Raw genomic sequence first — 16,778 nt, 5'->3', positions numbered from 1 at the left:
AATTCCAGGTCAGCCTGGGCTAGAGTGAGACCCTGCCTCAAAGAAAGAAAGGAAGGAAGGAAGGGAGGGAGGAAGGGAGGGAGGGAGGGAGGGAGGGAGGGAGGGAGGGAGGAAGGAAGGAAGGAAGAGGAAAGGAAGGGAAGGGAAGGAGGAGGGAGGGAGGGAGGGAGAGAGGGAAGGAAGGAAGGAAGGAAGGAAGGAAGGAAGGAAGGAAGGAAGGAAGGAAGGAAGGAAGGGGGGAAGGAAGGAAGGAGGGAAGGAAGGAAGGAAGAACGAGATCGTGCCAGGGCTGGAGCTCAGCCTGTAGCGCGCTGGCCTGGCTTGTGTGAAGTACCATTTGCAGCACCACAAAAAGCAGGTGTGGCGGCTCATCTCTGCAATGTCCAGACGAGGAGGCAGGAGATGAGAAGTTCAAGGAACTGTGCGAGTGCGTGACAGAAGAGGACGCTCCGCACTCTGCTCTGGCCCCCATGCACATTCACACGGGGCATGCACATCTGCACAGACACACACACACATACCAGACCACGCATACTACACACGTGCAAAAAAAAAAAAAAAAAGGTGGGAAGAGAAGACACCTGATGTCGGCCTAGGGCCTTACACACATGCACACGTTTCCACATATATACCTACATACATGCATATACCACGTACACATATGAACAAAATAACAAAATAAGAGAACTCTATTCCTTGTGATGCCATGGGTTAATTGGGGACAAAGAACATCACATTTATCTTTAAAAATATTTTTTTTAATGTACTTATTTGAGAGAGAGAGAATGGGCACTCCAGGGACTAGCCACTGCAAACGAATTCCAGATGCATGCACCACCATGTGCATCTCGCTTATTGTGGGTACTGGAGAGTCGAACCTGGATCCTTACACTTTGTAGGCAAGTGCCTTAACCAGTGGGCAACCTGTAAAGACCCAGTACCCATAAAGCCAGATGCACAAGGTGGCCCATGCATCTGGACTTCACTTGCAGTGGCTAGAGGCTCTGGTGCACCCATTCTCTTCCCTCTCTCTCTCCTTTCTTTCTGCTTGCAACTAAATAAAAACATTAAAAAAAAAAAAAAAAACCTAAAGTAAAACTAGTGGTGCAGGATTTTGAGGATTTTGGAGGTGGTCTCCCAGACTTGTGAACCCCAATTTTTGGGTCTGTATCCTATTTAACAAGGAATTGATAAAGATGGACTTGAGAAGCACATACTATGAGTTGTTGAGTTTATTTAGGGAGAAATTAGATACAGCGGAGTTTATTTCCGGTGAATTAAAATCCAGGGAGGAAACTAGCTGAAATACTTCTTGTTTGGCCGGAAAGGGAGAAGGGAGGCTGCAAGACACCCACACATGGATGGCAAAGCATAAGAACCAGAAAGTCCCCTCCGATTAAAAGACCAGGGAAGATTCAGAGTAGTGAAGGCCGGTGTGGTGGTGCACACCTTTAATCCCAGAAGCTGGGAGGCAGAGGGTCACCACGAGTTCCAGGCCAGCCCGAGAGTTCAGAGTGAATTCCAGTTCAGCCTGGACTACATCAAGACCTCGGGAGAAAGAAAGAAAGAAAGAAAGAAAGGAAGGAAGGAAGGAAGGAAGGAAGGAAGGAAGAAAATAGTGAAGGACTTAGAGATCAAAGAAATCTTACATACAATCAAAGTGAGAAGGTTCCCCAAATCATGACAAACAGAAGGCAGGCAGAAAAATACCTAACTGAGAGCCTTGCTCCCCCTATACAGTCCAGCTTATAAATATGCTCAGGGCTGCTCACAGGGCCGAAGGAGAGGGAGGGAGGTCCGGTCTCCTCTATAGAGATGAGACATCCAGTCAGGGAGAACCTCATCATCACACACAGGTCAGCAAGCAGAGACCCGCATGGTTCATGGACTCAAGGGGGAGCCAAGATCTGATCGGCTCCTGGGCTCATCTGGAGAGGCTGAGCTGAGGAAGATTCTGCAGGCCTGTCTCTGCGGCTGTTTGGACGAGACAATCAGACCCAAGTTTCAGTTTTGCCAGGACAGACAGACTTGCGGCTCTTTGTTTCCTCTTTGGGATTCTGTCCCTGACTACCTGAAAACAAAACAAAACAAAAAAAAAAAACCCCAAAACTCCGGGGGGTGGGGGTGACTAGTGTTTCTCTTTTCTTATTACTTTGTTTGTTTTTGTTTTTCCGAGGTTGGGTCTCTCTCTGGCTGAGGCTGACATGAAATTCTCAGGCTGGCCACCAATTCACGGTGATCCTCCTGCATCTGCCTTCCAGCTGCTGGGATTAAAGACGTGCACCATCATGCTCATATAGGAATATTAATTTTTTTGTCTTGTTTTATTTTTTTGAGGTAGGGTCTCACTCTGGTCCAGGCTGACCTGGAATTAACTCTGTAGTCTCAGGGTGCCTTCGAACTCATGGTGATCCTCCTACCTCTGCCTCCCAAGTGCTGGGATTAAAGGCGTGCGCCACCACGCCCAGCTAGGAATATTAATTTTTAAAAGAATTTTTAAATTTTTAGTTGTAAGCAGAGTGAGACAGAGAGACAGAGGAGAATGGGTTTGCCAGGACTTCTAGCTGCTGCAAATGAACTCCAGATGCATTGCTACTTTGCGCATCTAGCTTTACAAGGGTACTGGGGGTAGGGGCAATCAAACTCCCGTTCTTGGACTTTGCAGGCAAGTGCCTTAACCACTGAACAATCTCTCCAGCCCCAGGAATATTATTTTTTTGTTTTTTGAGGTAGGGTCTTGCTCTAGCCCAGGCTGACCTGGAATTCACTATGGAGTCTCAGGATGGCCTCAAACTCACAGTGATCCTCCTACCTCTGCCTGTGATTAAAGGCTTGTTCCAGCATGCCCCACTCAGGAAGATTAATTTTGTCTTAAGAAACAAAGGCCAAAAAGCAGGAAGACACTCCAAATCAAATTGTAGTGCTTTAAAACTCCAGGTTGACAACTTAATGTTAAAAAAAAAAAATTAGGGGGCTGGAGAGGTGTGGCTTAGTGGTTAAGACACTTGCCTGCCAAGCCAAAGGACACAGGTTCAATTCCCCAGTACACATGTTGAGCCAGATACAGAAGGTGACACATGTGTCTGGAGTTCATTTGCAGTGCCTGGAGGTCCTGGCGTGCTCATTTCTATCTGCCTTTCTCTCTCTCAAATAAATACATAAAAATAAAATATTAAAAAACCGACAGGGCTGGAGAGATAGCTTAGCAGTTAAGGTACTTGCCTATGAAGGCTAAGGACTCACATTTGAATCTCCAGGTCCCACGTAAGCCAGCTGCACAGTGGCACACAGTGCCGGAAGCATGCAAGGTCACACATGTGCACTAGGGGGCGCATGTATCTGGAGCTTGATTGCAGTGCCTGGAGGCCCTGGCACGCCCATTCTCTCTCTCTCTCTCATCAAAAAGAAATTAATTAGCAGCCTGGGCTACAGTGAGACCCTACCTTGAAAAATCCAAAAAAAAAAAAAAAATTAATTAAAAGCTGGGTGTAACAGGTGCAATAGTGGCACGACTATTCATGGTGGAAACCAGCTGCCCTCTAATTGGACTGGAGGCCCGCTCCATGGGAGGGAATACATCCCTGATACTGAAAACCTATAACAGGGGCAGTCATGAGCCCTAGGGGTGTAACGTCTGCTGCTGTCTGGCTAAATGTATATACTATGCTTATGAAACTGCTCAGTAAGCACTTCTGTTAATGTTCACACCCTTATATTAATGTTACTCTCACTTTGGGTAGAGAATCTTCTCTCTTCAGATGGCAGTGACCTTGGGATGACTCAGAAGGCATCATGGTGCAGGAAAGAAGTGACTGCAGTGCTCAGTACTGAAATATCTCTACCACACCTTCCAAGGCTCAGGGTCTAATGCAGAAGAGGTGGTGGAAAGAAAGTAAGAGCCAAAGGCAGGGTAGGACTCCTTACAACGTGCTCCCTCCAGACATAAAATGGCCTGGATATCCATGACCTCACCGTGCCTGACACTACCTACACAAGACCATCATAAGAGGAGGAAAAGATCATGACATCAAAATAAAAGAGAGACTGATTGAGATGGGGAGGAGATATGATGGAGAATGGAATTTCAAAGGGGAAAGTGGGGGGAGGGAGGGTATAACCCTGGGATTATTTTTATAATCATAATAGATGTTAATAAAAATTTGGGAAAAAAAATGCTGGGTGTGGTGGCACACACCTTTAATCCCAGCACTCAGGAGGCAGAGGTAGGAGGATCGCCGTGAGTTCAAGGCCACCCTGAGACTACATAGTGAGTTCCAGGAGAGCCTGAGCTACAGTGAAACCCTACCTCAAAAAAACCAAAAATAAATAAATAATAATAATTAAGCTTTGTGTGGTGGTGAATGTCTTTAATCCCAGCACTGGGGAGGTGGAGGTAGGAGGATCGCTGTGAGTTCAAGGCCACCCTGAGGCGACATAGTGAATTCCAGGTCAGCCTGGGCTAGAGCAAGACCCTACCTCGAAAAAATCCCCCCCAAAACAAAACAAACAAAAAACCCCACAACTCCAGGCTGTGGTTAGTACATGAAAACCTCTCTGGAAGTGAATAGTGGACAGTGAACACTTCCTGCTTCCTTGTGGATAGCAGCGGAAAAGGAAGAGACAAGCCCTTCATGTCCCGAAAGGGCTGAAGATGTTCCTCACCACCACCATCAGCAATACCAACCCAGGCTAGAGAACTTTTACAGTACTGTGCCCTAAAATAACTCTTGCTCCCGAATGAGTTATAAAAACTGCAGTGGTAAGTTCTTTCCACCCACCTCCAGAGCAGCTGCTCAGGAGCCCGGAACACAAGGGCATTATGCAATGGCTTGCTGGAGCCAGTCGCTGCTCTGTGATGGGCTTTCCAGGTCATGAGCCCGCTGAAGGGAAAGCAAAGAAAGGATTCGCACTGAGCTACGTGGAGTCCCGAACCAGCTTGAGCTAAGCAAGGAAACCTCGTCTCTCCCAACAACATGATAATATGATTATGATTATTGCCATTTGTGGTGGTACACATTGGTAGGATATTGCTGAAGAGGCAATATCAGGAGTTCAAGGCCAGTCTGGCTACACATCTAGCTGGGCGTGGTGGTGCACACCTTCAATCCCAGCACTCAGGAGGCAGAGGTAGGAGGATCGCTGTGAGTTTGAGACCAACTTGAGACTACACAGCCCAGGTCAGCCTGGGCTACAGTAAGACCTTACCTCAAAAAACTTTTTTTGAAAAAAGTCAGGCATGGCGGATGGTGAGCCTGGCCCAGAGTGAGACCCTATGTCAAAAAACAAAAAACAAAAACAACAACAAAAAAGATGTTATGGGTTTGAGGGATGGCTTAGCTCTTAAAGTATTTGCCTGCAAAGCCCAAGGACTCAGGTTCAGTTCTCCAGTATCCACTTAAGCCAGATGGACAAGGTGGTGCATGCATCTGGAGGCCCTGGTGTGCCTATTCTCTCTCTGTGCCTCTGCTCTCTCTCAAATAAATAAATAACATTAAAAAAAGATTTTAGTATAGCTTAGAGATTTTTTGTTTGTTTTTTTTAAATTTATTTATTTGAGAGCGACAGACACAGAGAGAAAGACAGATAGAGGGAGAGAGAGAGAATGGGCGCGCCAGGGCTTCCAGCCTCTGCAAACGAACTCCAGACGCGTGCGCCCCCTTGTGCATCTGGCTAACGTGGGACCTGGGGAACCGAGCCTCGAATCGGGGTCCTTAGGCTTCACAGGCCAGTGCTTAACTGCTAAGCCATCTCTCCAGCCCTGTTTGTTTGTTTTTTGAGGTAGTGTTTCACTCTAGCCCAGGCTGACCTGGAATTCACTCTGTAGTGTCAGGGTGGCCTCGAACTCACTGCGATCTTCCTACCTCTCCCACCCAAGTACTGGGATTAAAGATATGCACCACCACGCCCAGCTCTAATTTAGAGCTTTAAAGAGGGAGAACATTAAGAAAAGGAAGGAAGACATAGCTCTTGCCCAAGGAGGCAAGAGGGAGTTTGAGAAGCTCACTTCAAGTCTCAATCTGTGGATTTTTTTTTTTTTTTTTTTCTTCAAGGTAGGTTCTTACTCTATCCTAGGCTGACCTGGCACTCACTCTGTAGACCCAGGCTGCCCTCAAACACAGTGATCCTCCTACCTCTGCCTCCTGAGGGTTGGGATTAAAGGCATGCACCACTATGTCCAGCTTATTTTATTTATTTATTTATTTATTTATTTATTTATTTATTTATTTATTTATTTATGGGAGAGAGAAAGAGAGAGCAGGAGAGGGAGAATGAGCACACCAGAGCATCTAGCCAGGTGCATGCGCCACCATGTGCATCTGGTTTATGTGGGTTCTGGGGAATTGAACTGAGGTTTTAGGCTTTGGAGGCAAGCACCTTAACTGCTAAGTCATCTCTCCAGCCCTATTTTTTTTTTACTTTAAAAAAGTTGGGGAGCACACTCTCCTGTTGCTGCTGTCCATCTGATGATGGCCAGGAGGTGATGTCCGTCCTCTGCTCATGCCATCTTTTCCCCCTGGCATCATGGAGCTTCCCCCTGAGTCAGTAAACCAATATAAACCCCTTTTCTTCATATGCTGCTCTTGGTCAGGTGTTTCCTACCAGCAATGCGAACCTAACTGCATCAGTAAAACTGGTACCGAGAAGTGGTGTCCTTACTGCTAGAAACCTGATTCTGTGGCTTTGGCCTTTTGTAGGAGGAATGTGGATGAATTTGAAAACTTGGCCCAAGAGACACCTTGCAGTGCTGTAGGTAAAGCTTGATGGACATTCTGGTCAGAGTTGAAAGACCTGAATACAATAAGAACTATGTACTGTCAGGATTGGCTTGTGAGGATAAGAAAGAGCTTTGCCTGGACTGGGCTAGAAGCACTTTGTGTGCAAGGCTTTCTGCATTCTGCTTGCCTGTGTCCTGGGAACCTGTGCAGGGTTGCATTGTATAGAAATGGACTGGTGGGCTGGAGAGATGGCTTAGCGGTTAAGCGCTTGCCTGTGAAGCCTAAGGACCCCGGTTCGAGGCTCGGTTCCCCAGGTCCCACGTTAGCCAGATGCACAAGGGGGTACACGCGTCTGGAGTTCGTTAGCAGAGGCTGGAAGCCCTGGCGTGCCCATTCTCTCTCTCTCCCTCTATCTGTCTTTCTCTCTGTGTCTGTCGCTCTCAAATTAAAAAAAAAAAAAAAAGGACTGGTGTGAGCAGAGGGATATGGCACACACATACACAAAAATACGAAATATTTGGACTGAAACTGCTGCCTGTTTGGCTGAAATTCTTTGAGAGATTACAACCATTGAGATTGGGCCAGCTGGCCTGCATTGGGACAACAGAAAGAATGTAGACTCTTTTGAAGGGGCCTGAATGCTAAAGGAGTGTCCTGTTCTTCAAAGTCTGCATTACGCCTGCCTGGATTAACAAACTGGCAGCCCACCTGGTATTATGGAGTATAAGAAATGCAGGAAAGGGGCGGGAGGGCATTACCATGGGATATTTTTTATAATCATGGAAGTTGTTAATAAAATTAAAAAAAAAAAAAGAAGTTGAACCTGTTTCAGAAGCAAGAAATCTATGGAGTATTATGAGGAAATTTCCATGGGAATTTGTCTCGGTCTGTTGCAAAGCTTGAGGGTCTTTCCATGTTAGGAGTCTAGCCTGATGTCACCATTCCCAGTTCAAAGCACTCCCGAATTTCCAGTCAGATTCAGCCAGAAGGTTCATCCCTCTTTGCCCTGTCACAAGGGACTTATTTTAACTGTAGGAACATCACAGGGAAACAGTCTTGCACCTACCTTATTTCTGGTTTTTTGCTATTTGGTTTTTTTGCTCTTTTTTTCCTGCTACATCTAAATTATATTTACTTATATATTTTGTGTCCATTGAAATTATTTTAAATGTTTCTAGGCAGCTACACAATATAAATGAACAAAATGAATATAATGGGTGGAGATTCTGGCCACCCCCCCCCCCAAAATAAAGAAATGCAGGAAAGAGGGTCATGGAATTTGCAACACAATTTTATATTTTGGAAATGGCACTGGCACTGTGAAGCAGCATGTTGAACCTCCTGCATGGAGCCCAGTGGAGCCCTGGGGATGAACCATGGTTGCAATGGAGACCCAGTGGAGATGCCAGCACTATGGGATGGCTGCCAAGGAGAGCTGCTGGCACCAGATGAAGTTTGCTGGGGCTGTGAGTAGCCTAGCTGGAGGGGCGGAATTGGAACTCCAGACACTTGTCACTGGTCAGAATTGACTTGGAGACTTGTCACTGGTTACAGCTGGGCTTGGAGCTACAGAATTTGATGTTTTCCCTCTTATTTTTCTTTCTTTCTTTCTTTCTTTTTTCTTTTCTTTGAGATAGGGTTTCACTCTAACACAGGCTGACCTGGAATTTGCTATAGTCTCAGGGTGGCCTTAAACTCACAGGGATTCTCCTTTCTCTGCCTCCCGAGTGCCACCACGCCCAGCTTCCATGTAAAGCCAGATGCACAGAGTGGTGCATACATCTGGAGTTTGTTTGCAGTGACAGGAGCCCCAGGAGAGCCTACTCTTTCTCTCTCTTTACCTGTCTCTTTTCTCTCTCTCAAATAAATAAATAAAAATAAAATTTCCTGAAATATCTTTATGCTTTATGCCTTTTAAAAATATTCATTGACTTGAGAGAGAGAGAGGCAGATAGAGTGAGCGAATGGGTGTGCCAGCGTCTCCAGCTATTGCAGACAAACTCCAGATGCACGTGCCACCTAGTGCATCTGGCTTACGTGGATGCTGGGGAATCAAAGCTGGGTCCTCAGGCTTTGCTGTCTAACTGCTCTTTAACTGCTAAGCCATCTTTCCAGCCCCTAAAAATGGTTTATTCTTTTTTTGGGGGGGTTCTAGGTAGGGTCTCACTTTAGCCCAGGCTGACTTGGAATTCACTATGTAGTCTCAGGGTGGTTTTGGAATCACAACCATCCTCCTACCTGCCTCCTGAGTGCCAGGATTAAAGGAATGCACCACCAAAATACTTCATTCTTAAATGGTATGAAATAACAGGTTAATTTTTGCATATAAAAATTTCCCACTAGGCAATTCTCTGATCCTCTTCCCATGAAGGTGGAAAAAAAAATACATGGTTTTTGTCCGTACCAGGAATGATAGATTATAATTCTAGGCTTACTTTTCATAAGAGCAAAGAGAAACCATAATTAGTTTTAGACTAAAGTAGACTAAATTGGTATGAATGCGAAATCACCTACAGCTACAAAAGATAACACATTGCTAAAAATAGCATGAAATTTAATATTTTTCTCATTTTACCTAACGCAGAGCCCCTGAAGTAAAAAAATAAAAATCTTGTTAGGGCCAGACCTTTAATCCTACCACTTGGGAAACTGAGGTAGGAGGATTACTGCAAATTTGAGGTCAGCCTGAATGACAGTGAGATCCTACTTAAAAAACAAAACAAAAATATTTATTTATTTGACTTTTTTTGTTTGTTTTTTTCAAGGTAGGGTCTCACTCTCACTCAGGCTGACTTGGAATTCACTACGTAGTCTCAGGGAGGCCTCAAACTCATTGTGATCTTCCTACGTCTGCCTTCTGAGTGCTGGGATTAAAGGCGTGTGCCACCACGCCCAGTTTATTTACTTCTTTGAGATAGAAGAAGAGGCAGACAGAAAGAGAAAATGGGTGTGCCACTACCTTCAGCCACCGTAAACGAACTCCAGACACATGTGCCATCATGTGCATCTGGCTTACATGGGATGTAGAGAATTGAACCTGGGTCCTTAGGCTTTGCAGGCTAGTGCCTTAACTACTAAGCCATCTCTCCAGCCCAGGAATTTATGCATTCTAAGGTGATGCCTAGAACAGGGTTAGCATGATGCAGAGGAAAACCACACTAAGCCCTTTGGGACTGCCTTCTCCTCTCTGGGTCTCTTGTTGGACCTTCTAGAACAGGAAGTGCCATTCATGCATCACTGTTTTCTCTCAAATGTCAGAGATGCTGAAAAAGAAAGAAAAGGAAAGGGAAGGACAGTAAGCAGGCCGGCCATGGTGGCACACGCCTTTAATCCCAGCAGTTGGGAGGCAGAGGTAGGTGAATCGCTGTGAGTTCAAGGCCACCCTGAAACTACGTAGTGAATTCCAGGTCAGCCTGGGCTAGAGCAAGACCCTACATCAAAAAACTTAAAAAAAGAGCCGGGCGTGGTGGCGTACATCTTTAATCCCAGCACTTGGGAGGCAGAGGTAGGTGGAGTGCCATGAGTTTGAGGCCACCCTGAGACTATATAGTGAGCTCCAGGTCAGCCTGGACTAGAGTGAGACTCTACCTCAAAAAAACAAAACAACAACAACAACAAAAAACTTAAAAAAAAAAAAAAACCCTACCCCAAAAAACCAAAAAAGGGGGATGGAGAGATGGTTTAGATGACTTAGTGGTTAAAGAGCTTGCCCGCAGGTCCTAAGGATCCTGGTTCGATTCCTCAGTCCCCATGTTAGCCAGATGCACAAGGGGGAACATGCGTCTGGAATTCATCTGCAGGGGCTGGAGGCTCTGGTGCACCACCCATTCTCTGCTTCTCTCTCAAATAAATAAATAAATAAATAAAAAGAAAAATCAAAAAAGGAAGGAGGAAAGGAAGAAAAAAAGGAAACCAATAAATTCTATGGCCTCTTCCAAGCTATTCTGTGATTTGGGTTGCTCATACAGTCAGACCTTAAAGGTCTGCTCATCCTGCTTACTTCCCTTTTCGGTTGGTTTTGGTTTTTCAGGGGCATTTCCACCCACTGTGACTGGCAGCTTTTGGGGCAGCGGGCGAGCCTGGAGGCAGCCTGGCGGGCCGAGCCGGGAAGCACTGCGTTGTCTCAGCTCCCAAACACAGAGGGCACCGCGCCAGCAGGCAGGGGACTTGGCTCTGCCTCCCCCAGCTCAGGCCTGCAGAAGGTTCTCCCAGCAGCGCTCTGTGCCTGCCAAACCAAAAATTTTGAGATGTCAAAATCCCCACGGGTGGCCTCCAGGAGGGTGCTAGTGAGCGGAGGATGGGCATGTAACAGGGGAGGGAGAGAGAGGTGCCCGGCTCCGGGAGAAGCTGGACCGGGGAGCCCTTGTCTGCTGCTCCATTCCCCGCTTCCAGGCCCTGGGGTTTAGTTGAATTAGAAACCAAACTAAAGAAACAGGGCCATCTGGGGTACCCCAAGAATATCCCAGCAAGACCTAGCGTTATGACAGGAAACCCAGAGCCTTTTGGGAAAAGTAAATCTGTAGTCTCATAAATGGAGATAGCAAGGATAAGGGGCATATAATTAATTCATTCTCAAAGGATACGTGTATAATTGTGTGCGTACAGATAAATATAGTGTTATTTTTTTTAAGATGGATCCTGTTTTTAAAAAAAATTATCCAGTGGAATTTCAAAGGGGAAAGTGCGGGGGGGGGGTATTACCATGGGATTTTTTTATAATTATGGAAAATGTTAATAAAAATTGTGAAAATTAAAAATAAATAAATAAATAAAAAATAAACAGAAAAAAAATTATCCATTTTTTTGTTGTTTTTTGTTTTTCGAGGTAGGGTCTCACTTTAGCCCAGGCTGACCTGGAATTCAGTAGGTAGTCTCAGGGTGGCCTCAAACTCACAGCGATTCTCCTACCTCTGCCTCCTGAGTGCCGGGATTAAAGGCATGTGCCCCTCCCCAATTTATCCATTTTGAGAGAAAGAGAGTCAGACAGATATAGAAAATGGATGCACCAGAGCCTCCAGCCATTGCAAACAAACTCCAGATGCACGTGCCCCTTTTTTCACCTGGCTTACAAGGGTACTAGGGAATCGAACCTGGGTCCTTAGGCTTTACAGGCCAATGCCTTAACCACTAAGCTATCTCTCCAGTTCTAAGTTTTTAAATTTTTATTTATATTTATTTATTTATTAGAGAGAGAGAGAGAGAATGAATGGGCACACCAGGGCTTCTAGTCCCTGTAAATGAACTCCAAACACATGTGCAACCATGTGCATCTGGCTCATGTGTTTGAGGTCACCCTGAGACTGCATAGTGAATTCCAGGTCAGCCTGGGTCAGAGTGAAACCCTACCTTGAAAAAACAAAAAACAAACAAACAAAAGCAATGGCAGGGCTGGAGAGATGGCTCAGCGGCTAAGCCATTTGTTTGCAAAGCCTAATAACTCAGTTTCAATTCCCCAGTACCCTTGTAAAGCCAGATGCACAAAGTGGCGCATGCACCTGGAGTTTGTTTGCAGAGGCTGGAGGCCCTGCCTTGCCCATACGCTTCCTCGCCTGGGGCCCACCCTCACGCACCCGTCTCTATCTCTCTCATTGCAAATAAAGAAATAAAAACTTAAAAAATCCCACCACTTGGGAGATAGAGGCAGGAGGAGCAGGACTGTTCCGTTCAAGGTCATCTTTCCTTGCATAATGAATTTGAGGCCAGACTAGACAATGAAAGATAGGCGAGAGAGAGAGAGAGAAAGAGAGAGAGAGAGAGAGAGAGAGAGAAAGAAAGAGTATGAATATTACAGCTAAGCTAACCACCAAGGGGTTATCATGGACGAGTGATAAGTTAGGTTGTAGATTGTGATTCTTTTTTGTTGTTGTTGTTGTTTGATTTTTCAAGGTAGGGTCTCGCTGTAGCCCAGGCTGTAGTGGAATTCACTACGTAGTCTCAGGCTGGTCTTGAACTCATGATCCTTCTACCTCTGCCTCCTGATGGCTGGGATTTAAAGGTGTGTGCCACCATGCCTGGCCTATGAGCTTAAAAAAATTAATTTATATTTATTTATTTATTTGAAAGGTGGGGGCGTAGATAGAAAGAATCCAGAAGCCAGGGCCTCCAGCCACTGCAAAGGAACTACAGATGCATGTGCCACCTTGTGCATCTGCCTTTAAGTGTACGCTTGGGAATTGAACTCCAGTCCTAACACTGTGCATCTGCCTTAAGTGGGTCCTGGGGAATCAAGCCTCAAACTGGGGTCCTTAGGCTTCATAAGCAAGTGCTTGACTGTTAGCCATCTCCCCAGCCCCCCTTTTTTTGAGGTAGGGTCTCACACTAGCTCAGGCTGAACCTGGAATTCATTATGTAGTCTCAGGGTGGCCTCAAACTCAGTGTTCCTCCTACCTCAGCCTCCTGAGTGCTGGGAATAAGGGCATGCACCACCACATCTGGTTTAAAAAACACTTTCAAAAACATTTTAAAAGCTTTTTTTTTTTTTTTTTTAACTTATTTGCAAGCGGAGAGATAGAGAGAAGACAGAGAGAGAATCGGCATGCCAGGGTCTCTAGCTGCTGCAAATAAACTCCAGATGCATGAGCCATCTTGTGCATCTGGCTTTACATGGGCCCTGGGGAATCGAGCTCAGGTGGTTAGGCTTTGCAGGCAAGTGCCTTAACAACTAAGCCAACTCTTCAGCACCCCCATAAAAACTTTTTTTTGAGGTAAGGTCTTGCTCTAGCTCAGGCTGTCCTGGAATTCACTAAGCAGTCTCAGAGGGACCTCAAACTCATACCAATCCTCCTACCTTTGCCTTCCTGAGTGCTGGGGATTAAAGGTGTGCACCACCATACCCAGCCCCCAAAACATTTTAGTGACAACTTTCATACATATACATAATGTCCCTTCCCATTGCCTTCCTTTGTTCCCTTCTTTCTAACTGTTATACTGTTACATTGATGTCTTCACCCACCCCCTCTGCATTTGCTGGATGCCAGAGGTCAACTTCTGGTGTCACCTTTTCTTTTCTTAAAGGAACTTTATTTATTGGAGAAATAGATGCAGACAGGGGAGAGAGAATGGGTGCACCACGACCTTCAGTGACTGCACATGAACTCTAGACACATGTGCCACTTTGTGTATCTGGTTTATGTGGGTACTGGGGAATTGAACCTGGGTTCTTTGGCTTTGCAGGCAAGCACCTTGACTACTAAGCCATCTTTCCAGCCCCCAGGTGTCACCTTTTTTGAGACCAGGTAGATTACTGGCCTAGAACTTGCCAAGTAGGCTAGACTGGCTGGTCAGACGGCCCCAGTGATGCTCTTGCCTCTGTCTTCCCAGTGCTGGGGTTACAAGCAACAGCCACTATGCCTGACTTTTTTTTTTTTTTTTTCTTTTTTCGAGGTAGAGTCTCACTCTGGTCCAGGCTGACCTGGAATTAACTCTGTCATCTCAGGGTGGCCTTGAACTCATGGCAATCCTCCTACCTCTGCCTCCCGAGTGCTGGGATTAAAGGCATGCGCCACCACGCCCGGCCTATTTTTAAGTTGGGTTCTTGGGATTGAACTCAGTTCCTTCTGCTTGTAAGGCAAGCACTGTACAGACTGGGCTATCTCCCCAGGCCCTTTATCAGCCATCAATAGAAAAGCGCCACATGGGCTGGAGAGATGGCTTAGCGGTTAAGCGCTTGCCTGTGAAGCCTAAGGACCCCGGTTCGAGGCTCGGTTCCCCAGGTCCCACGTTAGCCAGATGCACAAGGGGGCGCATGCGTCTGGAGTTCCTTTGCAGAGGCTGGAAGCCCTGGCGAGCCCATTCTCTCTCTTTCCCTCTATGTGTCTTTCTCTCTATGTCTGTCGCTCTCAAATAAATAAATAAAAAATGAACCAAAAAAAAAAAAAAAAAAAAAAAAGAAAAGCGCCACATAGTCAGGTGTGGTGGCGCACGCCTTTAATCCCAGAATTCGGGAGGCAGAGGTAGGAGGACAGCTATGAGTTCCGGGCCAGCCTGAGACTACACAGTGAATTCCAAGTCAGCCTGGGCTACAGTGAGACCCTATCTCAAAAAAAAAAAAGGTGCCACATAGTGATAGTATAAGATTACAAGAATACAACTTTGCCCTCAATTTCACTGTATAGTTGGACATCTGAAGATATACCATTATTAAAGAGAATAATACTTCTGAGGCTAATAAATATAAGAAACTTAACGCTCTCTTGGCTGGCTTCTGAACTTCAAGCTTCTGGCAAACTTTCCTTGTTTCAGTCCAGGTGGGTTGATATAAATGGAGACCCCCTTCCCTTATTCCCACATGGGCTTTCTTTCTTTCTTTTTTTTTTTTATTGTTTGTTTGTTTTGTTTTTTGAGGTAAGGTCTCACTCTGGTCCAGGCTGACCTGGAATTAACTCTGTAGTCTCAGGGTGGCCTTGAACTCATGGCGATCCTCCTACCTCTGCCTCCCAAGTGCTGGGATTAAAGGCGTGCGCCACCACGCCCGGCTTCTTTCATTTTTTTAGTATTTTATTTGTATTTATTTATTTGGGAGAGAGAGAAAGAATGGGCACGATGTCAGGGCCTCTACCCCCTGCAAATGAATTCCAGATGCATGTACCACCTTGTATATCTGGATTTATGTGAGTCCTGGGGAATTGAACCTGGGTCCTTTTGCTTTGCAGGCAAGCACCTTAACCATTAAGCCATCTTTCCAGCCCCCACATGGGCTTTTTACTCCCTCCTGCCCACTACATGACAGGAACTCTCTGCACTTTCTTTTCTTTCCTTCTCTTAATCTAATAAAGTCTTTCAAAACTTTTTTAAAAAGAAAATAAACTTATAATTGTGTATATAAACAAAGTTGGGGTGCGGGGATGCACTGAGGAAAAAGGTGATGAAGAACTGAATACAGCAGTGACCTGGACAACCCCAGCCTGCTTGGCACCTCAGAAAGCATGAGATACACTGTTCTGTTTTCTAATCATAACAAAATGAAGAATTTCTGCAGCAGCAATAGACATTCATTAGGTCTACCAATTCCAGGGATTGGTCAGATGTTGTTTGAAAGGTTAAGGAACAAAATCATTAGCAATAATTGGTGGTACGAAGTGTCGATCACCTATAACCACAGCAATTTGGCAGCTATAGAGGCAAGAGTTCGAGGCCAGACCCTGTCTCAGCCAACAAAAATCTATTAAGGTCACCAAGTAAACAAGTTCTGTCAATATCTGTCAATCATACAGCTGTTTAGAGGCTGCGAGAAGCAGCTCCTGATGTGTGTCCATCGTCATCCAGGAGGAGAGTGGACATCCATGGCACAGAACACCGATGTGTGTTCATCATCTTACAGGTGGAGAAAGCAGACGTCCAGGACCATAGGAACACCAATGTGCATTCATCGTCATCCAGGAGGAAAGAGAGGACGTCCAGGACCACGGGAACACCGATGTGCGTCCATTGTCATCCAGGAAGAGAGAGCGGACGTCCAGGACCACGGGAACATTGATATGCTTCCATCGTCATCCAGGAAGAGAGTGCGGACGTCCAGCACCACGGGAACATTGATATGCTTCCATCGTCATCCAGGAGAGAGCGGACGTCCAGGACCACAGAACACCAATGTGCGTCCATCATCATCCAGGAGGAGAGAGCGGACGTCCAGGACCACAGAACACCGATGTGCGTCCATCATCATCCAGGAGGAGAGAGCGGACGTCCAGGACCACAGAACACCGATGTGCGTCCATCGTCATCCAGGAGGAGAGAGCGGACGTCCAGGACCACAGAACACCGATGTGCGTCCATCGTCATCCAGGAGGAGAGAGCGGACGTGCAGGACCACAGAACACCGATGTGCGTCCATCGTCATCCAGGAGGAGAGAGCGGACGTGCAGGACCACAGAACACCGATGTGCGTCCATCGTCATCCAGGAGGAGAGAGCGGACGTCCAGGACCACAGAGCACCGATGTGCGTCCATCGTCATCCAGGAGGAGAGAGCGGACATCCAGGACCACAGAACACCGATGTGCGTCCATCACCATCCAGGAGGAGAGAGCGGACGTCCAGGACCACAGAGCACCGATGTGCGTCC

Source organism: Jaculus jaculus, chromosome 17 (assembly GCF_020740685.1).
Source record: "Jaculus jaculus isolate mJacJac1 chromosome 17, mJacJac1.mat.Y.cur, whole genome shotgun sequence".
Taxonomy (NCBI): Eukaryota; Metazoa; Chordata; class Mammalia; order Rodentia; family Dipodidae; genus Jaculus; species Jaculus jaculus.
This window is presented reverse-complemented; position numbering follows the sequence as displayed.